At 42.2% G+C, this 27,288-nt stretch overlaps 1 protein-coding gene, 1 long non-coding RNA gene and 1 pseudogene across 3 annotated transcripts in view; 2 read left to right on the top strand and 1 right to left on the bottom strand.

Moving 5' to 3' along the window:
* TMEM132D (transmembrane protein 132D) overlaps positions 1 to 27,288 on the top strand; it is a 679,902-nt gene that overhangs the window by 149,441 nt on the left and 503,173 nt on the right. The window lies entirely within an intron of this gene.
* Positions 1 to 27,288, top strand: part of LOC309610394 (cytochrome c oxidase subunit 6A1, mitochondrial pseudogene) — a 571,916-nt pseudogene that overhangs the window by 222,140 nt on the left and 322,488 nt on the right. The gene's annotated exons all lie outside the window — the stretch shown is intronic.
* The window catches only part of LOC309610411, a 334,801-nt gene continuing 316,913 nt past the window's right edge, over positions 9,401 to 27,288 (bottom strand). Inside the window, exons 2-3 of the long non-coding RNA XR_014233917.1 lie at positions 10,750 to 12,012; positions 9,401 to 10,130 (exon numbers count right to left, since the gene is read on the bottom strand). This is a non-coding gene — a long non-coding RNA (uncharacterized lncRNA). The remainder of the gene's footprint in view (positions 10,131 to 10,749; positions 12,013 to 27,288) is intronic.

The following is a 27,288-nucleotide window of genomic DNA, read 5'->3' as shown; positions in this document are numbered from 1 at the left end:
GGTGAGTAAATGTAGTAGAATATTATAGTACAAAATGTGACTGATATATACTGATATAGAATATTTATGTCCCATAAATAAAAGTAGATTGAAGAAAAAGTAATACTTGATCACTGTGGAAAATAGAAAACAACACAGATGAGCAAAAATAAGAAAATCAGCAAATCAATCATCAATTCGATACCCAGTGAGAAGCCATGTCAATATTTAACAATAAATGTTGTTTATTGAAGTATAACGTCTATAAAGAAAATGGAACAAATGAATCATTATAAATAATTAACATATCCAAGAGATAGAAGTAGTTGCTGGGGCCTGGGGAAATAGGGAGAGGTTGGGAAAAGGGTACAGACTTTCAGCTATAAGATGAATAAAGTCTGAGGAACTAATGTAAAGCAGTAATCGGAGGTTCTAATGCAATGGTGACTAAGGGTGATAACATTGTATTATGTAATTGAAATTTGCTAAGAGAGTAGGATTTAAATGTTCAAACGTTTCTGTTTACTTATATATAAATACATTTCTTTTTTATATGTAAATAAATAAGTGTGTGAAGTGATGGATGTTAGCTAGGTGGAAGGAATCCTTTCACCATGTATAAGTGTATCGAATCATCATGAGGTACCCTTTAAATATCTTACAATTTTATCTGCGGATTATACCTCCATCAATCTGGAAAAGGGAAAAAAGAGAACTTCCTTGGGACCCTACAACTTCCCGTTACCCTCTTCTTTCTCAAAGTAACCATCATCCTGAACATACTTTGGTTTCGCCTGTTCTTGAATTTTATGCAAATAGCATCCTGTACTCTGTAGCTGTTTGTGTATGGCTTCTTACACGCTACATGATGTTCATGAGTTTTCTGTTGGTGGTTGTGTCTGTTCCAGCCTTTTGCCTAACTTATTATTGGGTTTTCTATTTTGTTACTCTTTTGTTCTTTCAGCCTTGTTTATATGCATAAGTATACCGGGCTCTGCGTTTCTGTTTCCAAAAATGTAATATCAATGTATGTTGGTACCTACATGTATGATGAAAATATTCCCAGACCATTACATGTTTTTATTCCGATGTGTCATTTGAGCAGCTGCCTAATTTATATAACCATTGTGCTTTACTCCACAATTAACGTACTGGATAAAGTCTCTCTAAATGCCAGACATTGTGTGATAATCTGGGGATAAATGGTGAGCAGGATAAAGTTCTTGTCCTTCACAGGCGATTAAATAAGCAAGAATGCAAAATGTGATAAAAAACTAGGATAGGGAATGCTAACAGTTTCATTAAACAGTTCCTGTTGCCATGTAATTAGGTGGTGGGCAAACAATTGTGGCTAATTTTGAGTATTTTTTTTCTGAATTATAATATTTGGGATGTGTCACTTTCAAATCCTTGTAACCTTTAACTTTTAATATTTTGTTGTCATACTGTCACATGGGTGACTCAGATTTATTCTAGCATCTAATACCTTAGCAACTGTGGAAATAACATTGATTGATGATATTTTTTATCTATGAGGATTAAAGTCCCTGTCTTTTGTATATGCACTTCCTTTGCTATTTGATTGTCTCCTGGTCTCTGTACTATATTACCACTGAGAACTAGTATATTTGTTTAGATGTATTTGGAAATTTTAGTTATGATGTCTCCACATGAAGCTACATTTCTGTGAGTAGGGAAACCAAATTCTCCAACACTTTAGAACTTTATCCTTTTTTTTTTTTTTTTTTTTTTTTAAAAGCCCTAAGAACACTGCGGGTGGATGGGAACGGAGAATTTGCTGGGAATTAAATTCTAAATTAAACAAGTCATTTCCATTTTTTGTTAAAATATGGAAGTGTTTTTCTTTTGTCATATCAGTGTGCCCAAAGAATATAAGATCTCATTTTGGGTAAACTTCATTTTAATTGAGTTTATAGGGTTATGGATTTGATAAAGTATTCTGTTGTTCGTAACAATTAATAATCTAAGTAGCAGTTCCAGAATAATAGAGGGAATGTTGCCTGGAACTCTGCGGCTACTTGCACAATGAACTGAACAAATAATAATTGCTGTAGAAGTTCAGAGAGAAATGGGATCAAATGAGGTTGATCAGAAAGAAAGCTTCACTGAAGAGGTGGAATATGACCCGATTCTTTATATTCTGAAGAGGATTTTGGTGAAAGGGGCAGAAACTCATTTCAGGTGGCTGAAACACCCTAAAACAATAGGTGAAGGGTTTTTTTGGACATCATTTGTGGCTTTTGTAAATATAGTCTCTTTATCCATGACATCTTACATTTTCATTAGGTCCAAATACAAGGGCGGCATGAATAGAGCAAGCGTGATACCTAATTAAGGGTAATTAAGTATCGTGATTTTTTATTCTTCAAGGGGAGCTGGCATTGGGTCTCCCCTTGCTGGCCAGTACTGTTCTTGTTCCGTCATGAGTGACTGATGTTCTCAGTGCCAAGCTGTTGGGAGTCGTCATCTCTGACATTAGATGGCCAGCTGCTCCATTTCTATCTTCTGATTCTTCCACTGTGCTTTGCGATGGGGGAAGAAAACTGGGGAGAATGGGATGGGAGGTAAAATAGGCAAGATTGGCTGGGCTAAGTGCACTGTGTGTCCTTCTCGCCGTGTCTAATCCGTCAACAGAACATCTGCCTTAAACCATATCCATATCATGGCCACCTCTCATCACCAACACTGCTGTCACCCTGGCCCAAGCCACCATCCTCTCTCACCTGGATTACTGCCACTTCCCCCGTCAGGTCCTTCTTCTTCATCCTTCCTCCCTCCACCCTACCTAGTCTCCCTGTAGTAGCCAGAATGATCATTTTAAACATCTGGGGGGTTTGTGAATGATCTTACAGCCTAGAGATTAAAAAATCAAATGCCCGTCGGGGTAAGTATGTGACATAAATGAGGCATAAGGGCTGGGTGTGGACTGTGGCCAAGTAGTGAATTCGTGCCCTATCTAAAGGGCACAGCTCTGTGGCTTGTTGCAGTATGGTGAGGGATTCACAGATTTCTCACATCTTGCAGTGTTTTAAAGAAAAATGTAAAATCAGAATTTTTATTTGAAATCTTCTGTTTTATCAATATTGGCTTTAAGAGCTAATTGTGAATTTCAATAACACCATGCAGAATCAAGTAAAACACGCTCTGGAGCCAGATTCAGCCCAGGTTACAACATCTGCTGTGGGCAGTGGGGAGAGTTTTAAAAAAAGAAGTAACAGAAAGACCTGTGAGGGTGACATTCTGCCACCATCTACCTGGGCTTCCTCCTCAGCATGCATGAGTTTGGGGAAATGACAGTTTCCTCTTGGAATACTGTAGAACCAGTGCCCACTATGTAACTCTTCACAACTGCAGCTGCTCCTTTGCCAGGTGAAGGCAACCTTGGAATTTAATAAGTAGAATTTTTTCAAAACAACTTTTTATTGAAGTATAGTTGATTTACAGTGTTGTGTTATTTTCAGGTGTACAGAGAAATGATTCAGAGATACATATATATATATTCTTTTTCAGATTCTTTTCCATTATGGGTTATTACAAGATATTGAGTAGAGTTCCCTGTTCTATACAGTGGTCCTTGTTGGTTGTCTATTTTATATATAGTAGTGTGTATATATTAATCCCAAACTCCTAATTTATCCCTCCACTACCCAGTTTCCCCTTTGGTAACCATAAGTTTGTTTTCTATGTCTGTGAGTCTCTTTCTGTTTTGTAAGTAAGTTCATTTGGATGATTTTTTAAGATTGCACATATAAGCAATATCATATGATATTTGTCTTTCTCTGTCTGATTTACTTCACTTAGTATGATCATCTCTGGGTCTATCGATGTTGCTGCAAATGGCATTATTTTGTTCTTTTTATGGCTAAGTAGTATTCCATTGTATATATGTACCACATCTTTTTTATCCATTCATCTGTTGATGGACACTTAGATTGTTTCCATGTCTTAGCTATTATAAATAGTGCTGCTATGAACATAGGCATGCATGTATCTTTTTGAATTAGAGTTTTCTCTGGATATATGCCCAGAAGTGGGATTACTGGATCATATGGCAACTCTATTTTTAGTTTTTTTGAGAAACCTTCATTCTGTTCTCCACAGTGGCTGCACCAATTTACATTCCCACCAACAGTGCAAGAGGGTTCCCTTCTCTCCACACCCTCTCCAGCATTCATTATTTTGTAGACTTTTTAATGATGTCCATTCTGACCAGTGTGAGGTGGTACCTCATTGTACTTTTAATTTGCATTTCTCTAATAATTAACCATGTTGAGCATCTTTTCTTGTGCCTGTTAGCCATCTGTTTGTCTTCTTTGGAGAAATGTCTATTTAGGTCTTCTTCTACTTCTAATAAGTAGAATTTTAAAAAGGGGATTTGAAACTGCCTCTTTTCCTTTCCAAGGGGCCAGAACCTGAACTCAGGGAAACAGAATTTACTCCCAAGTCAAAAGTGCCATTGCTTCCCAGGCATCTGATATGATTACGAGGCCCAAGTCTCGCAGGCTATGCTGGTCCTGCTAAGTTTTCCCAGGTCATGACTACTCCTCACTCTGTGCTGTCCACGTTCCAGAGTTCTCCCAAGAGAAAGCAGCTGATTGCTGGAGAGAAAGAATTTCTGGGCAAAACTGAGTGGACTGCACATTAATTATAATTACTCCTATTAAAGAGTAAAACTCTGAGCTGTGCTCACTCAGAAACAAAACTTGTGGGCAAATGAATTGAGAAACAAGAAAAAATACTCTTAGATGTGAATGTCTTTGATAACGCTTTCAAGAAAACAGGGAATATTTTATTTCTGTTCTGGTTTTAGCAAAGCTTCTGGACTGATGGATTCCCCAGGCATCATGTCATATTGCATTCTTTACTTTCTGCGTCTGTATTCTTCTTTTATGATGGAATGAAGTGGGGGACTCTTAGGAGACCCTTCTCCACCCGCCCCCAGCCCTGACAATGCTCTCAACGGGCTGCCATCCTTCTGGTTTCTTACCCATTCTTTCAAAAAAACTTTTTTAACATGCTCTACAAAAGAGATGCAGAAATAGAGGCAGCATAATGGTCCTGGTAGAGAAATGCTGACAAGCTGGATACAGCCTATGATCAAAAAAGAATATAATTTCCTGATTGAAAAGGATGGGTGAGGGAGAGTAAGAAGATTGCATAAACCAGGGCAGGGTTAGCTGTCTGCAATGCTAATAGGGGTCTCCTTGCTCTTTTTTTTTCCCCCCGCATCAGTTCAAAAAATATGTCAGGCTTTTAAGGTTGCAGTTTCAAAATTTCTTCCAGTGATAACCTATCAATCCTTCCACACTTAACGTTCCACGTTTGAGTTGTTAATTTAATTTGATTACAAGTCACTTTAGGAAAAAAAACGGCTTGTGCTGAGTAACCAGATCTTAGTGACATAAACCGTGGGTGGCGTGGAGGGATAGTGGAGAGACCCACAGGCTTGCAGCCAGCCCTCTTACTCTCTCTCTGACCTGGACATACATATCCCTGTTATTTTGTTCTGCTTTGTTTTGTTTTCAGTCTTGGTCTTTGAGTCACTAAAATGGGGACAATCACATTGTTGTCCTAAGAGATCGAAAAGGGAACCTTGGAGACCATCTGGTCGTGGGCTGCTCATCTCAGCTGCACTTCAGGATCAACTGGAAATATTTAAAAATTCTATATTTGGGCTACACCCATACAAAGAAATCAGTATGGGCGTGGGAGTGGGTATTAGTATGTCTTTTTTTTTTTTCTCCCATATATTTTATTATTTTTTTTACTTTTTATTTTATATCGGAGCATAGTTGCTTAACAATGTTTTGTTAGTTTCAGGTGTACAGAAAAGTGATCCAGTTATACATGTACGTGTATCTATTCTTTTTCAAATTCTTTTCCCATTTAGGTTATTACAGAGTATTGAGCAGAGTTCCCTGTGCTATACAGTAGGTCCGCGTTGGTTACCTATTTTATATACAGCCGTGTGCACATGTCAATCCCAAACTCCCTAACTATCCCTTTCCCCCACCCTTCCGGCCTGGTAACCATAAGTTCTTTCTGTCAGTCTGTGAGTCTGTTTCTGTTTTGTAAGTTCATTTGTATTTCTTTAAAATGGCCAGACCTGCTGCCAGGATTGAGAATCCTGCTATGACTCAGCCCTGTTGTTAAGAGTCAGGGATGCTGATAGTGAGGGTTGGAGATGGGAATGGAGCTCCCGCTCTTTGGGCAAATGTATTCAGCTAAGGAAGGATCCCCAGACCTCCTCCCTGAATTTGCTGAATTAGGAGTATTTAATGACTTCTTACCACCTCCGCCATCCACACTGAACCCCTGGAATTTGTTGTTGCTGTTGCTTCCTAACCCAGCTGCCTGCCCAGCAAGAGACCCTTTTGGTCATAAATTCCATCGCTTTAGTTTGGCTCCAAATACTTCAAGGGCTTTAGTCAGTCATAGAATAAAGTTCAGCATCTTCATGGTGCTTGCTTGGTCTGGCCCATGGCTGTGTCTGACCTCATCCTCCTCTCTCTGTACCTCTTGCATCTCCATCCAGACACCCTCACTTTTTTCATGTGCCTTTGATGAGCTGGGTGGGGTTGCTCCTGCCTCAGGGCCTTTGCACTTGCTGTCTCCCCAGCCTGGAAAGCATCTCCAGCAGCATTTGTGTGGCCACTTCCTACCTTCATTTGGGCCTCTATTTAAATGTTCCCTACTCGGGGAAGCTGTGTCAGGGCTGTTGGTCATCCAGATGAAGAAATGGAGGACCACACATTTCTTAAATCACCCCTGAGATATTCAGGATGTTACCTTCTTACAGTCTGATATTCTGGTGGTGAAGGAGACGTGGAAAAGCCTTTTGCAGGAAACAAACTAATACATGGAGTTTGTCACTAATGGGACAGGTGCATGTAGTTGGGGGGGTGGTCTCAGGTGGGTGTGGCACCAGCTGGGGGAAGAACGACAAGCATTTGGCATTTCAGTTTTCACCGAATGCTAAGCCATGAGCCAGTGGTGCTCTCTGCCTGGTCTGGATGGATTCTCAAGCCAATTGTGTGTTTTCAGCTGCAGCTTGCTCTTCAGGGACCCCATCGTTTTTTCCCTGGAAGGGAGGAATTAGGAAACTAATGGCTTATTGATATGGGAGAGGGAGAAATCAATCAGATTCGTCAACATATGAAAAGCAGCCTGGGATCAAAATAGATGATTAGTTATCTGGGTTCTTGGGGATTTATCACCTGAACACACGAGGGAAATTGCACACAACATTGGGAAATTACAGATGGGCTGGAATTCAGTTTACACCACACAGTAGAATGAGGAGCTACAAAGGCAATGAAATTGTGTTAATAGACAGATTAAGAAAATAAGATTTCCTGGGACCCAGGTTTGTGACATAAGTTTATACCTTCTGCGTAAGAAGCATGGCCCACTGGAAAGCCCAGTGGGAAGACCCTCCTGGTGGGAGGTTCTCACTAATGCACCCTCTCATGGGATGCATTTATGATGGTTGTTCACATCCGTGTCACCATCAGGACTTTATTCTGAGGGTCTATACATGCAGGATGCACGATGGGTACGAGGTTCTGCACATCTCACTCCCATCCTATATAGTCATCTGTCACTGAAGCATCCCAGCTGGCAAACCCCGGGACCCAGTTCTCGGTGATCAATTGGGGAGGGATTAGGAGATTCATCTAGGAACATCAGCAGAGTACCCCCTGGCCAAGGAGTGCCCCCTCCCAGTTCGATTCCAATAGTAAGGTTCAAGGACCCACTAGAATGGCCCTCTCCTCTCTGGGCAGGACCCTAATTAAGTTCTTGTTTTTAGAAACACAGTGACATGGATTATTTCTGGGCACCAAGAGAAGGTGACTGTTAGCAAATGCAAGTTTGTGCGCCCAACGCACAGTGAAGCCAAACAAACAGCAAGGTTGGAGTTAGGAGCAGAGAAAGGTTTATTGCAGGGCCAAGCAAGGAGACGGGTGGCTCGTGCCCCGAAACCCTGAACTCCCTAAAGGGTTTCAGCAAAGCATTTTTAAAGGCCAGGTGAGGGAGGGGCATGGTTGTTTGTTGCAAACTTCTTGGTGCTGGAATCCTTTGTTCTTGCAGCTGTGCGTGTAGGTCAGGCCACCATGTTCAGGTAAATCTCCAAGGCAAATATTATTCTCTGTTCTGTAACTTTTTATCTCTGTATGAATGGAAAATTGTTATACTCTTAAAGGTCAGAGCCTTGAGAATGGGTTCTCCTGTATATTTCAGGCTATAAGCAACATTCTTGTAGCAAAAGCAATAGTATACAAAGGTTAAAGTGAAAGAAACACATCCAATATGGAGGGAGATTTGTTTTTTCCTATCACATGACAGCATAAGGGCATCCTGCCCTCCTTTTGTTTCCTGTCAAATTCCACGCAAAGCACTATGCGGAGGTAGCCCCCTTGTGATTGGATTCTTCAGCGAGTAGGACAGTCCTAGGTGTGGTTCCGTTCTTTACACATCTCAGTTACCAGGACCATCACAGAGTCATGTCAACACTTTTAGTTAGAAAATTGTTGAGTTTAGCCTGACATCACTCACGTGTGCAGCGTTCTACGAAAACGTTGTCTTTATCTCATGGTGTATCACACGTCTAACGTGGATCCATTCCACGCGGAGGATGACTCCAAAATCTAGTCCTATTAGAACACTTACTGTATTCTTGATTATGTATCCTTAATGGCCCACTTGAAACTTGTGTGTGTGTGTGTGTGTCGGGGGGTGGGGCAGTGAATAATGGGTCTAGACCACTGGTTATAAAATTTGATTGGCAAATTCCAGCCATTAAATAGCTTTGAAGAAGGCAGTAAACAAACAAGCAAGTCAGTCTCCAAAGCCCTGTTTAAAAAATACTGACGTACGTTTAGAACCAGGTATTTCCTCTGTCAGCGTGAAATAAACTTGTCACCGAGAGGCATAACATTTAATCAAAGGTTTGAAATGATGGTGGGTAGTGTTTTAGGCAAATACTTCACAGAAGGACCCAGGGCTCTCAAATAAGCACTTTCTGGTAGAATAAATAACTTAACGGAATCATTTTCAGAGCATCTCAGCTACCCGATGTTTATAGAACTCGGTGCTTTAAAAAGCACTTTTTCCCGTATGGGAAACACTGTATGTTTCTTGAGGCGCACAGAAACGTGTCCTATATGAAGAAATATCTGATGGTAAAAATAAAATGTTGGGCTTCCCTGGTGGCGCAGTGGTTAAGAATCCACCTGCCAATGCAGGGGCCCCAGGTTTGAGCCCTGGTCTGGGAAGATCCCACATGCCGCGGAGCAGTTAAGCCCATGCGCCACAGCTACTGAGCCTGTGCTCTAGAGCCCACGAGCCACAACTACTGAGCCCATGCGCCACAACTACTGTGAAGCCCGCGTGCCTAGAGCCCGTGCTCCGCAACAAGAGAAGCCACCGCAATGAGAAGCCCGTGCACTGCAATGAAGAGTAGCCCCCGCTTGCCACAACTAGAGGAAGCCCGTGCGCAGCAACGAAGACCCAACGCAGCCAAAAATAAATAAATTTATAAATAAATAAATAAATAAATAAATAAACAAACCATTAAGGTTTTCCCTGTGTCTGTCATTCATCTGGATTCCGACCTTTCGAGGGAGAACTACTGAAAAATATTTTGTAATTGTGTTGTAAATCATGGTATGCCTCTAGTCTTGTTTTTAGACTCGAGCATCTTTTCTATTCTAGGAAATACATTTTTCTATTATGGAACTGAGCTGGATCTAACAAGTTTTCACCTCTTTATTCTTTTAGGCTATGTCTTGAATATGTCAGTACCTTCTGGTGGGTTTTTCAACAGAATGGCCCGATTACCATTTCTGAAAACAGTCAGATTTATAATATACTAGCTCATGTGTATTGAGCACTTACATGAAATAACTCATGGAATTTTCTCAACAACTGTATGAGGCACATGCTGTTATTATCCCCATTTTAGGGATAAAGAAACTGAGGATAAGAGTTTCTTAAATGATTAAATTTAATTTAATTAAATGATTAAATGATTAAGTGATTAAATGATTTCCCAAAGTTACACAGCGAGCAAGACAGAAAGCTAGCATATGGTTATACTGGGCGGAAGCCCGGGCCGCCTGACCTAGAGCCTGTTCTCTTTTTTTTTCTTTTTTCTTTTTTCTTTTTTTTTTTTTTTAATTTATTTATTTATTTATTTATTTTTGGCTGTGTTGGGTCTTCGTTTCTGTGCGAGGGCTTTCTCTAGTTGTGGCAAGCGGGGGCCACTCTTCATCGCGGTGCGCGGGCCTCTCACTGTCACGGCCTCTCTTGTCGTAGAGCACAGGCTCCAGACGCGCAGGCTCAGTAGTTGTGGCCCACGGGCCTAGTTGCTCCGCGGCATGTGGGATCCTCCCAGACCAGGGCTCGAACCCGTGTCCCCTGCATTGGCAGGCGGACTCTCAACCACTGCGCCACCAGGGAAGCCCCCTTTTTCTTAATTTATTTATTTATGGCTATGTTGGGTCTTCGTTTCTGTGCGAGGGCTTTCTCTAGTTGCGGCAAGCGGGGGCCACTCTTCATCGCGGTGCGCGGGCCTCTCACTATCGCGGCCTCTCCTGTTGCGGAGCACAGGCTCCAGACGCGCAGGTTCAGTAGTTGTGGCTCACGGGCCTGTGGCATGTGGGATCTTCCCAGACCAGGGCTCGAACCCATGTCCCCTGTATTGGCAGGCAGATTCTCAACCACTGCGCCACCAGGGAAGCCCCAAGCCTGTTTTCTTAACTTTCCCTTCACTGCCTAATTTTCATGTTCTATTTTTTTTTTCTTAAAATGGTGGTAGAAAATGAGTTAATTATTGGCTGTTTATTCCTTGTCTTATTAAAAGGACGTAAATTAGGAGGAAAATAAATTAACAATTTGTGTGTGTTGGGGTGTGGTGGTTTCTCTAACTTATATTTATCCTCAGAGATGAGTAGAAAGGAAATTACTTCTTTCTAATACCCTAACTAGTACTTTGATAATAAATCAATCCCCATTTTGCTGTGAAGCTGGGCATATTAGAGGTAAAGAGCTCACATTCTGGAATCAGACAGCCTCCTTCAAATCCAGGCTCGGGCACTTTCAAGCTCAGTGGGCTGCACATCTTCAATTCTCTCAGCCTTAATTTTCCTAACTGCTCAATGGAGATAATAAACTCCTTACTCTCATATTATACGAGCGCCGAACAATATCAGAAATAAAAAGTGCCTGACGCTTTGCAAACACACAAAAGATATTTCTTTCTCTCTCTTCCTTCTCTTCCTCACTTTTCCTGTAAAAAATACCTTTATAAGTAAACTGATTTCAGAGAAACCGAAGTGCAAAAGTGTGAGTATCAGAATGGATAAAATAAGGACACCAGGCCTGTTCCAGTTTTAGGTATTTGAACTGGGAATAAAACTTTCACAGCAACATGATGTAGCAGACACTAATGTTTTTCTTAGCTCCTTGACATCCTCTGGGGACCCTCCTATACCCCTGCCCAAGCGCCTCAGTCTAGGGACACATGTGGGGATGACTCCACCCGTGTCAGGGCAGACATGTGGCCCAGGCCTGGCCAAGTAGCATATTCCATTTCCCTGGCCACTGTGTTTGGCTGAGTCACGAGCACATGACCCACACTGGGCCAATGATCATCAGGCCTGGGATTTTAAACTGTTTAAGGAAGAGAAGCTACTATTTTCACTGGGTTGGACCCTGGGAGAAGATAAGCCAGGAGCTGCTAGGGGTTGCTGGCGTCAGTGAGCCACCCTGAAAATAGGTCCATTCATTTTGGAGGAGACAGATAGGAGGGATGGTGCTGCTAGTGTACCTGGACTCTCTCACTTTGGATGCCTCTGGGGCCTTTAGATTTTAGGGTAAAAGAAATTGCTTACTTGCTTACATTGCTTAGATTTGGATTTTCTGACAGCTTTCAAAAAACAGACAAGCAAGCAAGCAACACTTACCAAACACTTGGGAATATGCGTCCTGACCCATTTATGTGCAGAGACACTTTTTTTTTTTTTAAATTTATTTATTTTGGCTGCGTTGGGTCTTTGTTGCTGCACGCGGGTTTTCTCTAGTAATTGCGAGCGGGGGGTACTCTTCGTTGCGGTGTGTGGGCTTCTCATTGTGGTGGCTTCTTGTTGTGGAGCACGGGCTCTGGGCGCGTGGGCTTCAGTAGTTGTGGCACATGGGCTCAGTAGTTGTGGTGCACGGGCTTAGTTGCTCCGTGGCATGTGAGATCTTCCCGGAGCAGGGCTCGAACTCGTGTCCCCTGCACAGCACATAAGAAACCAAGTGCCCCTCTTCTCTAGAATGCAGATTAATTTTCTTCACCTGCATGGAGAGAAATAGTTTTCTGTGACGAAGGTGCGTGGCATGATCCCTTCTCCGGGCTGCTGTGTGTGGTTGTTCAGGTTGTGCACTGCACAAGCACTCCCGTGCTAGAGGACTCGTGGAGCTAAAAGGCCAGTCTGTGTTGCACTCTGTGAGCTGTGCTGTCTGCCATGAGACCACTGGCCTGGAAGGAGGGACACGTTTCTAATTAACGCAAAGATGTCTTGCATGTTAGTTGCAGGCCTAGCAGAATTCCACCTAAGTGTTTACCTGCTCCATTCCTAGCTCCGGATGCTGAATGTCCCTGAAAAACAGATGCTATGATCATGCGGATTGGTCCCCCTGTTAATTCATCATTGGCAGCTGTGTTACTTTTCTAGTGCTTCTGTAACAAATCACCACACACTTAGTGGCTTGAAATAACAGAAATTTGTGATGTCTGACATGGGTCTCACTGAGCTAAAAAGCAAGATGTCATTGGGGCTGCATTCCTTTCTGGAAGTTTTCAGGGAGAATCTGTTTCCTTGATTTTTCCAGTTTCTAGAAGCCGCCTGCATTCCTGGGCTCCTGGCTCACTGCCACCTTCTTCAACATCCGTGACAGTGGGTTGAGTCTTTCCTATCCCATCATTCCGACCTCCACTTCTGCCTCACTCTTCCACTTTTTTTAAATTGAAGTATAGTTGATGTACAATAACGTATAAGGTACAGGTGTACCATATAGTGATTCACAATTCTTAAAGGTTATACTCTATAGTTATAAAATATTGGCCATATTCCCTGTGTTGTACAATATATCCTTGTAGCTTATTTTATACCTAATAGTTTGTACCTCTTTCCCCCCACCACTTTATTGCCCCTCTCCTCCACTGGTAAGCACTAGGTTGTTCTCTGTATCTATGAGTCTGCTTCTTTTTTGCTCTATTCACTAGTTTGTTGTAGTTTTTAGATTCCACGTACAAGTGATATCACACAGTATTTATCTTTCTCTCTCTGACGTATTTCATGTAGCATTATGCCCTCAAAGTCCATCCATGTTGCTGCAAGTGGCAAAATTTCATTCTTTTTTTTTTATGGCTGAGTAGTATTCCATTGTATATATACACCACATCTTTATCTATTCACCTGCGAATGGACAGTTAGGTTGCTTCTGTATATTGGCAATCACCTAAATATATAAGGCAGATATTAAAGGACGTGAAAGGAGGAACACAATAATGGTAGGGGACTTTAATACCCCTCTTACATCGATGGACAGAGCATACTTCTTCCACTTTGAAGGACCCCTGTGATGGCATCGAGCCCACGCAGATGTTCCAAGGTGACCTCCCACCTCCTGGTACTTACCATCGTTACATTTACAGAGTTCCTTCTGCTGCGTCAGGTGCATGTTCACAGGTGCTGGGGCAGGAGGTGAGCACCTCTGGGGGGACATTCTTTTACCTACCACACTTTTTAGAAAATTTGGTCAATTACGTTAACACTCGTTTTAAGATTTTTAATTTCTGAGCTAAATTCAGTGGACCTTGTTTCCAAACAGATGTATGCTCCTGTTTAACTAGTTAGTTAACTCACTGTTCAGGGAGGGTCACCATTACCCTCACAGGAAGCACCCCCTTCCTCACTAGACTTCTGAAACGCTTTTTCTATGCAGCTGGCCAGTCAGAGCTCATCTACCTTTCCAGGTAACTGAGTCACATCACCTGTTTTGGAGGACCTCACTTATCATCCGGTGGCCCTTTGAATCAGGGGGTGGCCCTTTGAATCAGGGGATGGCCCTTTTGCTAGCTGCATTATTTTCAGACTGTACAAATTTCATGTTTTTTACAATTGCCTTCAAATCACACTTGAGACGGCCAGTCTGAAGCTGCTCAGAATAGAGAAGTGATTCCCAAATCTTCCCGAGGATGGGCATCTTGAGGCAGGAGACGGATGGGCCCTCAGGGCAAACGGTTTGAGTTCCCTGTGAACCGATACTCCGAGCCGGGAATAACAGGACAACTGAGAGAGGAGGCTGGGCCCTGACCTGATAGAAGATAAGAGACCACATCTTCCTCATTGTCGAAGTCAGGAGACCTCCCCGACTACACATGTGCAGAAAGGCTCCTTGGAGGTCGAAGGGGCAGTGATGCCGACTAATGCTCACTTACCCAGAGTCCTCTGCGCTGGAATCCATCTTGGCTGAGAGATGTGCGCGCACGCGTGGGAAAATCCTGAGCTAGACCAAATGCGGACCTTGAACCAGGCAAATCAAAATGATTGGCCAAAGGAAACCCAGAAGAAATGCCCCATGTAAGTGATTTAAACTACCATGAGGGTGTGTGACTCTTTCTCTGAGCCGCCTGTGTGTCTATCCACACGTACTATACTCTTTTTTTCTCCTAATAAACACTTTACTTACTTCACTACTTTCCGTCTTTGTGGGAATTCTTTTTCTGCAAAGCCGTAGGGCCAGGGCCGTGTCACTGGCCACTGGTCTAGTGGCCAGGATTCGGTGCTGTCACCGCCGCGACCTGACTTCAATCACCGGCCGGGAACCGAAACCCTGCTTCAAGCAGCTGCAGGCCGAGGCCACCCGAGTTCAATCTTTCTGGGTCATCTTGCTGTATCTCCCCTTTGGGAATTAGGAACTCTTACCTCTGGGAACTTGGACATTAAAACGTGAGACATAATGATCATTTTCTGCTTGGAAATGTATTAGTCCCGTTCATCAGACGAGGTTTTCACTTTTTCTTTTTTTTAAAATTTATTATTATTATTTTTTAATTTATTTATTTTTGGCTGCGTTGGGTCTTCGTTGCTGTGTGTGGGCTTCCTCTAGTTGCGTTGAGCGGGGGCTTCTCTTATTGCGGAGCGCGGGCTCAGTAGTTGTGGCTCACAAGCTCTAGAGCGCAGGCTCAGTAGTTGTGGCACATGGGCTCAGTAGTTGTGGCGCACGGGCTTAGCTGCTCCGTAGCATGTGGAATCTTCCCGGACCAGGGCTCGAACCCGTGTCCCCTGCATTGGCAGGCGGATTCTTAACCACTGCGCCACCAGGGAAGCTCTTTCACTTTTTTTCTGGGATGATCATGATGGCTTCCTACACGGGCTATACTTTGTGATTCTCTTTCTTTCTTTGATGCTGTGCTGGGTCTTCATGGGACATCCCGATGGTACCGAGGCGAGCAATTTCGGGAGAGTGCAGATGTGTTTGGCAGGAGTGAGCGGAGCGAATCTGAAAATTTCATATCCTCACAGGCATGGGACCTGGAAGACGCCTACAGTCTCTTTTCTTCTTCCCTGTTAAAAGATAATTTCCAGAAAGAGGTAAAGCCATGACTCTCCTACAGATATAAAATGAACATGTGTTAAATTTTTATTTAACTCATTAATGAAATGAGGACACCCAGTAGATGTGATAGGCGATCCAAAGGAGAAGGCAAAGAAACACAGGAGGAATGTCGAAATGCATGTGTGCAGACACAAACCTGACTTTTCCAGCAGTGGAGGAGGGGTGGTCCCTCCTCCAGAGAGAGCTGATTTGCATAGCTATAGACAAGAATTATTTTGAATTACTATCCGTTCTCTACAGCCTTGTAAAATAGCTCCCATAGAATCAGAATCTGAAAACCTGGAATAGTGTGCATAGTTTCCACTGAAGCACAGATTTTTTTTCTCTGCCCCCATTTCTACTAGATAAACTCTCCTCCAAGCATCCTGTACTGCTGCTGGCATTTTTGACTTGTCTTTGATTGTAGGTCTGCCTTTGGGCTCCAGTGAACTTCAGGGAGGAGATGGCAGTTGGTTGCCATTTCCTGTTGGTATTATTTTTCTTTCCCTGTCGTTCCCTCCTCCTCCTCCATCCCCATCTCCTCCTCCCCCTCCTTCTCTTCCATCTTGCCTTTTCATTCCCTCTCTATCTCTTACCCTTTTTCAGAGAATTTGGTATATTGATTAAATCGCTCAAACCGACTTGGCCCTCAGAAAACAGAGAGGGAGAAAAACGTTGTTTGTGGGGCTTTTAATCCCTGAACTAATTAAACGTTAATATAAAAACACTTTTTAAAAATTATGAGATGTGACCCTCTGCCAGTTTTAATATAAGCAACTTAATGAACTCTCCCTACATGCTGAGCGTGTGTATCCGGCTGTCGGGGGTGCTTAGGCGTTGTCATGAGGTCAGATATGAGAAATGAAGTCAATGCTCTGTATTCAGGTGGCATCTTCCTCACTAGGGTTTATCTCATCGGGCTTTCAGGAAGGTTCAGCAGCGACGACCATCTCAAGGGCAGGTCTGGGGGTAATGAGCTGCTGACCCTGAGAGAGAGAGATTGGCTTTGAGTTGTTTGCCCGGTATCCTTCCATTTATCCATTTGTTTATTCTTTCACTCATACATTTAATTAATGTCCTTCTGTTCCCTGGTATTGTTCTGGGTCCTGAACCCATAGCCCTGAACAAGTCGAGTCAGATCTCAGCTCCAAGGACCCAACAAAGAAGGGAGGGGTCTTCAGGTTTAATCAAGAAAGCAAATAGGAAAGACAATGTAAGATGGGAAGAAACTAAGCAGGGCATGAGGTAGTGACCAGGTAGGGCTACTTTAGGCCTCTTGGAGGTGCTTCTAATGCTGAGACCTGGACGAGGAGAAAGAGTTAGCCACGTAAAAGGAATAGCCTTTCAGGCAGAAGAAGGGGCCAGTGCAAAGGCCCTGAGGCAGGAGTTAGCTTAGTGCATTTGAGAAAGGGCAGGAAGGGCAGTGTGCATGGAGGGGCGTGGACCGGGGGGGGGGGATGCCACAGCCGGAGACAGAGGCCACAGCCTTGTCAAGCAGGACATTGTACATGGCCTTACAAGGCATCTCAGGGTACCTTTTCTGTCCACCCATATGGACAGTTCTCAGGTGAGTTTCCAGGCCTAGGATGCAGGAAGTATGTGGTTCTCAAAGTGTGGCCCCTGGACCAGCTGCGTCAGTATCACTTGTTGGAATGCAAATTCCTGGGTCCCACCCCAGACCTCCTGAATCAGAAGCTCTGCAGTGAAGCCCCCAGCGTGGCAAGCCCTTCACGTGGTTCCGATGACGGCCAGAGGGTGAGAAGCCCTGCACCCAGTGACAGCAGGAGGTTTTTTTTTTTTTTTTCTCTTCTCTGCATTTGATTCTTTGCAACCTCAAAAATTACGGCCAGAACTCACACGCCTCCCTCTCAGTCATAGTTACCAGATAAGACCATCAGAGTAGCTACGGAATTTGTATGCAGAAGCTCAAGTGAAACATGCCAGGTGTAGATGGGGCCAGACTTTCTTAAATCAGATTGTCTAGTATGCCTGGCTGCTTACATCGTAAAAAAATTACATTGGATTTATCACCATCCCCCCCCCTTCTTCCTAGGAGCCCAGAGCTCTTCCACACACATTATTTGAAGTAGTCTTGCAATTTTTTTTTTTTAATTTAATTTTTTTTTTTTTTGCTGGCAAGAGAGTCAGCTAAGGTCAATGATCACCGAGAACGACTGCTATCTTTGTAAATTACAAGTAGAATTGTACTGATTCATGTGCTTATAGAACGTACAGCACCTGGCTACACGTCACTTTATTGATTTGCTCAGAGCTCAGTTTCTCCCTGGGTAGAAGTGGGAATGATGAATGCTACCCTGATTCTAGCACCTCTCCCTGCCTCTGCCCCTACGATGATAGCTGTTCTGAGAGTCACCGGGTTTTGGGTGAGCCAGATACTTTAGTTCACTTTCACTTGGTAGAACTTACTGAGAAAAATGCTGCTTACTTGCAATTTTTAATTAGGAAAAAAAAATTCTCTGGGATAAGAGGGATCTCCATTTGAACAACCACAAAACATCCTTCTGCAGATGGATTTTTATGTATGTTTGCAGTCATGCATGCATGTTTGCACATTATATAGCAGAAGCATTTTATGGAAATTGACTAGAATAGTGGTTCTCAAACTGTAGCACGTATCAGAATCCCTTGGGGGATTGTGCAAGCAAAGATTACTGAGTCCCAACCAGAGTGTCTGAATCAGTAGGTCTGCAGTGGCGCCTGAGAATTTGCATCTCTAACAAAGTCTTAGGTGATATTGATGTTTCCAGTGCGGGGGGCCATACATGGAGAGCCCATTGCTGGAACACAGAGTTCAGAAAAATGTGACTCTGTCTTAAAGCTACGATTAGGTTCAGCTGTGAGTAACAGACGCTACAACGTAACAGTGGCTGAAACAAACTAGAAATCGATTCTCTCCTGCGTAAACATCCGAGCTAATGTGGCCGCACTGGGGTCACCTAGGAATCGGACCCCTTCTCTCTTGTCCCTCTTCTAACATGTGATTCCTCCTCACTTTTGCATGCACTAATGGATACATTTGTTTATCCATTAATCTATTGAAGGACCTCTTGGTCACTTCCAAGGTTGGCAATTACGAATAAAGCTGCTGTAAACGCTCCTGGGCAGGCTTTTGTGTGGACATAAATTTTCCACTCCTCTGGGTAAATATGAAGGAGTATGATTGCTGGATGGTATGGAAAAAGTATGTTTAGGTTTATAAGAAATCGCCAAACTGTCTTTGAAAGTGGCTGCACCATTTTGCATTCCCACCAGCGCTGAATGAGAGTTCCTGTTGCTCCACATACGCACCAGCTTTTGGTGTTGTCAGTGTTTGGATTCTGGCTGTTTTAATAGATGTGTAGTGGTTATGTAGACTTTCTGCTGGATATTTAGTCTGTTGCTAAGTTTTCACTTTAAGCCTGACACTGCGCTGAACATTCTAACAATACAAACTTTTCTGAGCATTTCTTTATTTTTTTTATGTCTAGGAATAGATTCCAAGGCATGCAATGAATGGGGCAGAGAGAAAGGGAACTCCAACTTCTCTGAGGTATTGAGAAGGTATTAGGTACTTCCAGGTCTTCATCTCCTGGAAATACGACCCTAATTACGCTTTCGCATGAGCCCTGTATGAGAGTGTAGCTATGACTGAACTCTGGGCAGCCTTTTTCACTGCGATATTAAAAACTCTGTGTCAAGTCTGTAAGGAAAAAGATATCATGTTGAGTGTGACATGAATTTTATCTCTATTTTCAGACTCTGGTAATAGAATCTCATCTAAGTGGGTCTCCTACACTCACTTTGTCCGGAAGGTCATTGCAGTTATGCCTTCGCTACTTTGGATGGTCAGAGCATTTGATGTGCCCTTTCAACATATATATCCATGACTGACACGCGTGCCTGCTTACATACGTACGTGGCATATATACGTACAATTTCCTAAATTGTAAAACTGGAGTGATGGTTCTCTAATAGGAATGGTTTTGCTTCCCAATTAGGGTTGCCAGATATAGCAAATAAACATACAAAATGTCCAGTTAAATTTGATTTTCACATAAACTATGAATGTCCCATGCAATATTTGGTACTTACACTAAGAAAAGTATTGGTTATTATTCTGAAATTCAAATGTAAATGGATGCCCTGTGTGTTTATCTGGCAACTTTACCCTGAGGGGCATTTGGCAATGTCTGGAGACATTTATGGTTGTCACAACAGGGTAGGGGAGTTCTACTGGCATCTAGTGAGTTGAGGTCAAGGGTGCTGATAAATATTCAACAATGCACAAAACAACCTCCTGCAATAAAGAATCCTCAGTAGTCCTGGGGTGGAAAGCCTCTGGTTAAGGCTGCCTGAATTTCCATTCGATTTCCAGGCTTTTGCATTTAGCTAGAGAAATGTAAAGGCTGACAGGGACTAAAAATGATTAATATATATGGGAACGTATAACTCTCCTTACAGCCTCTCTATTTCAGGTTACAGGCCTACTTGACTGGCCATGCTCCCATCTGTGCCCCCTCGTTTATTTTTCTTCGTGGCTCTTCCTGCCGCGTGAAATTACATTACATGAGTTCACTTCTTTACTTGTGTTTTTGAATCTGCCCTCTTCACTAGGATGTCAGCCTCGTGAGGATAGGGATCTCATTCCTTCTGTTTAATCCCGTCTCTCCAGCACCTCGGACAGCTCCTGGCACAATTATTCGTGCCACGAATGACAGGACGAATAAAGACAGAAACGTATCTTGCTTTTAAGAGAACTCCACAGCCTCCAAACACATTTCTCATAACAAATTATTCTTTAAGCTAGAGTGCTTCTCACACTTAAATCTACACTTAAATCTACTGCATTTGCCGCCGGCTACGTTCTTTAGCTGTCAGGCTCCTTTGGGAAGCTGCAGTCAGATACCAGTTTCCTCAATCATCCAAAGTATGAAAATGTGCTTGAGAAACGAAGACAGATTCCCTTCTGAAATACCGGAAGCAACGAATTCAATGTTTTAGAGCAAATTAAGCATGTGTATAAAGTAAATGTGTTCATCTCTGTAAACGGACCTTTCTCCTGTACTTTTACCCCTTCCTCCTCCCCCCGTAGTGTTCTGGGGGGAAGGGGTAAAAGGGATGCAATTCTTTTCAAGGTCTTCAAAAAGTGTCCCTTTCCTGACACAGATCCCAAGGGACAACCTGTGTCTTTCCCCGGATCTAACATTTTCTCACTTAAAGAATACATGACAAGCCCCCCAGATGTGTTCAACTCTGTGCTGGGTTCTGGGGGCATCACACGTGTCATCTCCCAGCTTTTGCTGCAACAGCAGGTCCTGAAAGCCCTGGACCTGAAATTCAAGCAGCCGCTGTAGACCAATCACCAAAAAGTACCTATTTTTGTGTCAACCTCAGCTATAACAAGCACGACTCTTGGGCTTAAGGTACGAATTATATTTTTCCAGTATTCATTAAGAGAGGTGCACGGCTAATTACAATTTTTAAAAATACGTTTTTCTGTGTACCACTGGGAATTAATCAAGCATAGTGCCACTGAAACTCAAGCCACCTTCTGGCAAAAGCATGATTTAATATGGAAAGATGAACGCAACAGGGCTGGGTCCTTGGATCCCTCCTTGAGGGTCACATTGCTTAGTGCTAAAGGAGGCAGGCTGTTGGGTTGAAATTCTGTCTCTGCCATTTACCAGCTGTGTGACTTTAGGCAAGTCCCTTGACCTCTCTGGATCTCAGTTTCCTCACTGTGATATGAGAATGATAAAAAGCACCTAGCGCCTGGGGGTGCTGGGAGTATTACATTCTTTGATCATTCTAGAGAGTATAGAACAGTGTCCGGAACAAAGTAAGTGTTATCATTAAATAAATAATTTAGTGGGGGAAACGAACTCTCTTAACTGTGATACAAAGCAGAATTTGCTACACATCCAAGGAGAAATCAAAATACTGCATAGACATAGACCCCATTTGGCTGGGGTGTATGGGGAGGGATTCTTCAATCTGGAGGCCCTCATATGCAGTGTTCTAGAACAGATGGCCATTTTCCTGTTAGAGGTTTGCTTTGGGGAGAGAGCATGGCAACCCGGAGGGTGAGAACGGCAGAAGAGGGAACCTAGGGTTGCACTTGATGAATGACCGCTCAGTCTGGTCGGAGTGTAGGTTAGATGCGGCAGATAGCAAGATCCCGAAGCTGGGAAGGGAGGATGGCTGAGAATACCCAGAGATTTTGAACGTTGAGCTACAGAATGTACATTTCACATGGGAGTCGTTGGAGAGCCAAGGAAATCTTTTTAATGATAATGGAAAAAGTGATAGGATCACAGTGGAATGTGGCGAATTCAATCCCAGGCAGCAGACCAACAGGATCAGTGTTTAATCACTGGCTCTGATGGGAGGGAGGATGGACACCTGGTCTGTAGGGTTTGCCAATGTCCGTAGTGTAAACACTCCCACCATGGGCGATTGGCATATACCCACCTGAAGTTACTGGATGTGGAGCTGGAAGGAGATGCATAGAATCAGCTCTTGCGAGTCTGCACCTGCCTGCCAGGTCCAGACACCATTGCCCTAGACCTACCTTCTCCAGTCCCCCCTGGGCGCTGACCAGTTGTGTGACCTTGGTCAAGTTGTCTGTCCCTTTGACTCTCGATTACCTTATCTGCAAAAGGGGGAAAATAATATAAAACAACGTAAATGACACTTCCGGTCATTAAAAGAGAAAGGCAATGGTCAGTAGTCTAAAATTATTCCCCAGGCAGCATTCCTTCCAGAGGTTCCAGAAGACAATCGTTTCCCTGCCTTTCCAGCTTCTAGAGGCTGCCTCCATGCCTTAGTTCATGGCTCCTTCCTCCATCTTCAAAGCCAGAAAGAAGCATCTTCTTCCTCTCTGACCTCCTGACATTCTGTTATAAAGACCTTTGTGATGACATTGGTCCTACTGGATAAACCAGGATCATCTCCCATCTCAAAACATTTAACTTAATCACACCGGCAAAGTCCCTTTGGCCATGAAGGTCATGTATTCACAGGTGAGGGTTAGGTTGTGGGTATCTTTGGCGGGAGGCATTATATGGCCCATGACAGTGACCGTAGACAACACTGTGTGTATGTCTGTGCGTGTGTCTGTGTGTGCATGCATGTTTACAGAGCTGTCTACAATCATTGACCTGTTTATATGATTATTGATCATATAAATATAAACAGGTACAAAGCATATTTATAATAGTGACTCTATACCTACCTATGTGTATACAGAGAAGCAGAGAGATGAGGTGGTAGAGAAAAAAGGATTCAGAGTCAAAGGCCAGTTTTGTTTGTTTCTGAAGTTTGAGTATACTAGGTTTTTATACTGCCATGAGCTATCCAGTTGAGAGGGAGAAATAGATGATGTGGAATTCCCTCTTGAGAGGGAAAAGTTGCTGGACCTTAAAGACTGATTTTTGAAGGAAAAGGAGATGCTTTTCATCATAGGTAAAGATGGGTAGCAAATTCTAAGTTGCTGTCAGATTTGCTGGAGGGAAGATGAGAGAGTTCCTTTCTGGTGGATTCCAAAGTGCAAGGCATCAGCTGAGCATGTGTTAGGTGTTGGGTGGGACAGTTGATTATTCATCTCTGCATAGGGCAGCCCCGGTACCCAGGAGTAAGAAGGAGCAAGGGGGGTGAGCTGAGCCAGTTAGGAACTTTGATTTGGCTTTGTGTCTTGAACAACCTCTAATCCAAGTTCCTAGAGGCATACCTCTCATCTCAGTCTGGGGCTTTCAGGAACGTAGTGAAGCTCACAGAATACCTAGTGTGTCCCAGCTCTCAGTAAAGCCATCTGCTTTCCTTCTTATCTCTGACACATTCACCTGGGACCAGGCAAGGTCACAGGAAACAGGGAAGTGCCAAGGTTTCCCCATCAACCACAGCTATTGTGGGGTCTGCTACATCCTCAGGTCTTGCCATTCTAAGCATGTTTAGACCCTTCTGGTCCATGAAGAGACCTTCATTCACTCTTGGGGAAAGCTATCCAATTCATATTAAGTTGGATATTGTTTCGGTTTTGAGTTTTGGTCTGCATTCTTATTCCTACTTTACTGGAGATAGAAAGTCTTCTTTTCTTTATGTTAAGATTTTGTTGTTTTCAAATATAAATTTTATTTTTTATTTTTTTTTAGATTTATTTTTATTTATTTATTTTTGGCTGTGTTGGGTCTTTGTTTCTGTGCGAGGGCTTTCTCCAGTTGCGGCAAGCGGGGGCCACTCTTCATCGCGGTGTGTGGGCCTCTCACTATCGTGGCCTCTCTTGTTGCGGAGCACAAGCTCCAGATGCGCAGGCTCAGTAGCTGTGGCTCACGGGCCTAGTTGCTCTGCGGCATGTGGGATCTTCCTAGACCAGGGCTCGAACCTGTGTCCCCTGCATTAGCAGGCAGATTCTCAACCACTGCGCCATATATTTTTATTACATATGCTCATGGAATCATGGAATACAATTTAAGTTATTTTTGTGATTTTTTTTTAAAGGTTTTCTTGTGGCTTTGTATATGAGGTTTAGCAAGAGTCCATGAACAGTATAAATAAGAGTATCCTTTGTAGAAATTACAACCTCATAATTTATATTATTTATAACTTCCTAGCCTTACTTAACTTTTCCATCCTTCATAAGTCAGAGATTGGGAAAGGAGGTATATAATATTTTCCAAAAAAATTGTTACTATCAATTTTTCAATTGTAACTTTAAGAGATTTGTTATATTAATTTTGGAGATATATTTTTGCTTAAAATATTTATTACTATACATGCATTGTGAATTGTATCTTTCAATAAAAATTAAGACCTTTAATCCAGGTAGTTATTTTTTCTCTTGAATTTACTTTATCCTCTGATATTAAAGTTGTGCTATTTTTTTTTTTTACCCACTATGGAATGTCTATGCTCAGATTTTTATTTTTTTAAATCTCTCAGTCACTGTATTTAGGAGTTCTCTTGCAGACAATTTAAACTCATTGTCCTATAATTTTTGAGTCATCCTGACAGTGTTTGTCTTTTCACAGGAGAGTTTAACTCATTTATATTTAGTGTCATAATTAACAAATTTGTTCTTACTCCTTTCATCACATTTTATGCTTTTTATCATTTTTCTTTCTTGATGATCTATGTTCTGTGTTTTCAATGTATCACTCAATGAGCTGTTTCTGTTTTCTCTCTTTCTCTCTCTCCCTTCCCAATTTGTAAGCCAAACAGCCTTATTTTAAACTTGTAAAAAATTATAGTTGGGGTTTCCCTGGTGGCGCAGTGGTTGAGAATCTGCCTGCCAATGCAGGGGACACGGGTTCGAGCCCTGGTCTGGGAAGATCCCACATGCCACGGAGCAACTAAGCCCGTGTGTCACAACTACTGAGCCTGCGCGTCTGGAGCCTGTGCTCTGCAACAAGAGAGGCTGCGATAGTGAGAGGCCTGCGCACCGCGATGAAGAGCGGCCCCCGCTCACCGCAACTAGAGAAAGCCCTCGCACAGAAACGAAGACCCAACACAGACAAAATAAAATAAATAAATAAATAAAGTGAAATTCTTAAAAAAAAAATTAACAAACAAAAAATTATAGTTAAATATATATTTATTTGGTTATCATTGACAAAAATAAAGCCACTTCTATGGATATACAAAATTAGTATCCTTTTACTTTTTTTCTTTTCATGTTTCTTTTGGCATTTTTACCAAGTTTATGATTTTTAAATAATATAATGTTTGGATTATGGTTTTTCTTTGATCAATAACTATTTTGACCTTGTTGGTTTTGCCTACATTTAAAACTGTATTTGAATTTATTCGATGCTTAAATGTTTTCATGTTTATGTCATGACTTTCCTGTTCCTGAATATTACACTTTAACCACCTCCTGGCTGCCTGAGTAATAGGCTTCAGTGTTTTGTTTTGTTTTTTTCTTAAGGAGGGATAGATAGGATGTAACCTTGCATCTTTCTACTGTCCTCACATATTATCAGGAAAACCTCTAGGTTAGAGAATTGTTCAATTTGAACATTCTCCATCAGATTTATGGAAATATTTATCATTTTTAAGACTTAATTTTGTACAGTAGATACAACTGAGGCCAGTTTGAGTTTTTCCTTTTTGTTTTATTTTTAAATAAGCACTTATAGAATTATTTATCCTTGACATTAAGAAATGGCTTTAGGAAATACCTAAAAGGTGGTGTTTCCAGTTTTCCTTGGAATTCAGTGAAATATTTATTTATTTTTAACCCCAGGTCTGTTTTCCTTTCTCTCTTGTCTTTTAATGATGCTTCTTTTGCATTTTTCTGCTATTTTTCTTAGAAGCCCTATTATCTGTATATACATCTGATGTGTCTCATGTTTGCAGCCTGCCACTGATCCTCATTTTCATTTCTTGTCTTTTCCATTTAGCTTTAGGGAAAGCTTCACAAATTCTCTTTTTCACAGGATAAATTCAATTTTCTGCTTTTTCATATCTTTTTTATTGCTTCTGAAACCATTTTAAATCCCTTACTTTTAATACTGCCATATCTTCTTCCATCTTAGTCTTATTTCATTATAAAATAACAGGGGTCCTGCATTTTCTTGATTAGCGAGAGCGTAGAAGTTATTCTGTGTAAAATATACATCAGTATTCTGTGGTAACTACCCTTCAAAGCTTTGTTGTTCCTCTATCTCTTCAGTGCCCTTTCAAATGCCCTTCTTTGATTTTGCAGTTTTTATTTATGAAACAAACATTTCATTCTCCTTGTGTTTTTCGTCTGTATTTGCCTTCTCTCTAGCTGCCCTTGAATGAGGGTAGCGTCTAGTGCATTGGAATTTCCCTGACACAGTGGAGTGGGTTCCTCTTCTTTCCATTTGGTTTCCACTTGCTCTTGTTAGAGCCTTTGCTCTTAGAAATATCAGCGTAGTTCCACCAGGCTGTCGTCTTCTTTTATGATGTCATGCTTAGAGATGCTAGGTTTAGCCAACAACAATTCAGGGTGCCCAGTAACATTTGGATTTCAGATAAACAACAAATTTGGTTTTTGTGTTTAATTATAAGCATGCCCCATGCAACATTTCTGTCAATTAGAAATGGAAACATAACTGGGTTTCCTGTATGTTGTATCTGGCAACCCTCACCATGCTGTATTTTCTGCATGAGGCATTGGTATCCCATGTAATTTCTCAGGAATTCTCCCAGGCCACGGCGTGCAGTTTGCACTGAATATTCAACACAGACGCAGATTTTTACTTATTACCATATTCCCTTAGTTAACTGCTTTTGAGTCCGCTCAGGGGAAATTTTAAAGGTCTGTGCTCAAATCACCGTCTTTCTCAGATTTCGTAAAAGTCTTATTTAGGGGAAATTATTTTTTCAAAATGGTAAATTAATAGAAAATCTCTATGAGGTCACTGCGTTGCTTAACGATGGGAACATGTCACTTTCTTTCAAATAAGCATATAAAGTCACAGCACCAAAATCAAATGTAATTTTTTTTCTTAATGGGTTATTGAGATTTACCACCTGCAACTTCTTTGTTATTTGATACCTTGCTCTTTTTTTTATGTGGAATTGATGTTCGTAGGTTATAATAGCCACCCCCGTGGGGATTTGAGGATAATGAGTTTTACTTCTTAATCTATTCTGTGCATGGTGGAACATTATTTT

This window comes from Balaenoptera borealis (assembly GCF_965194805.1).
Source record: "Balaenoptera borealis genome assembly, chromosome: 14".
Taxonomy (NCBI): Eukaryota; Metazoa; Chordata; class Mammalia; order Artiodactyla; family Balaenopteridae; genus Balaenoptera; species Balaenoptera borealis.
Note: the sequence above shows the minus strand (reverse complement) of the source record. Positions and strands in the feature narration are given on the sequence as shown.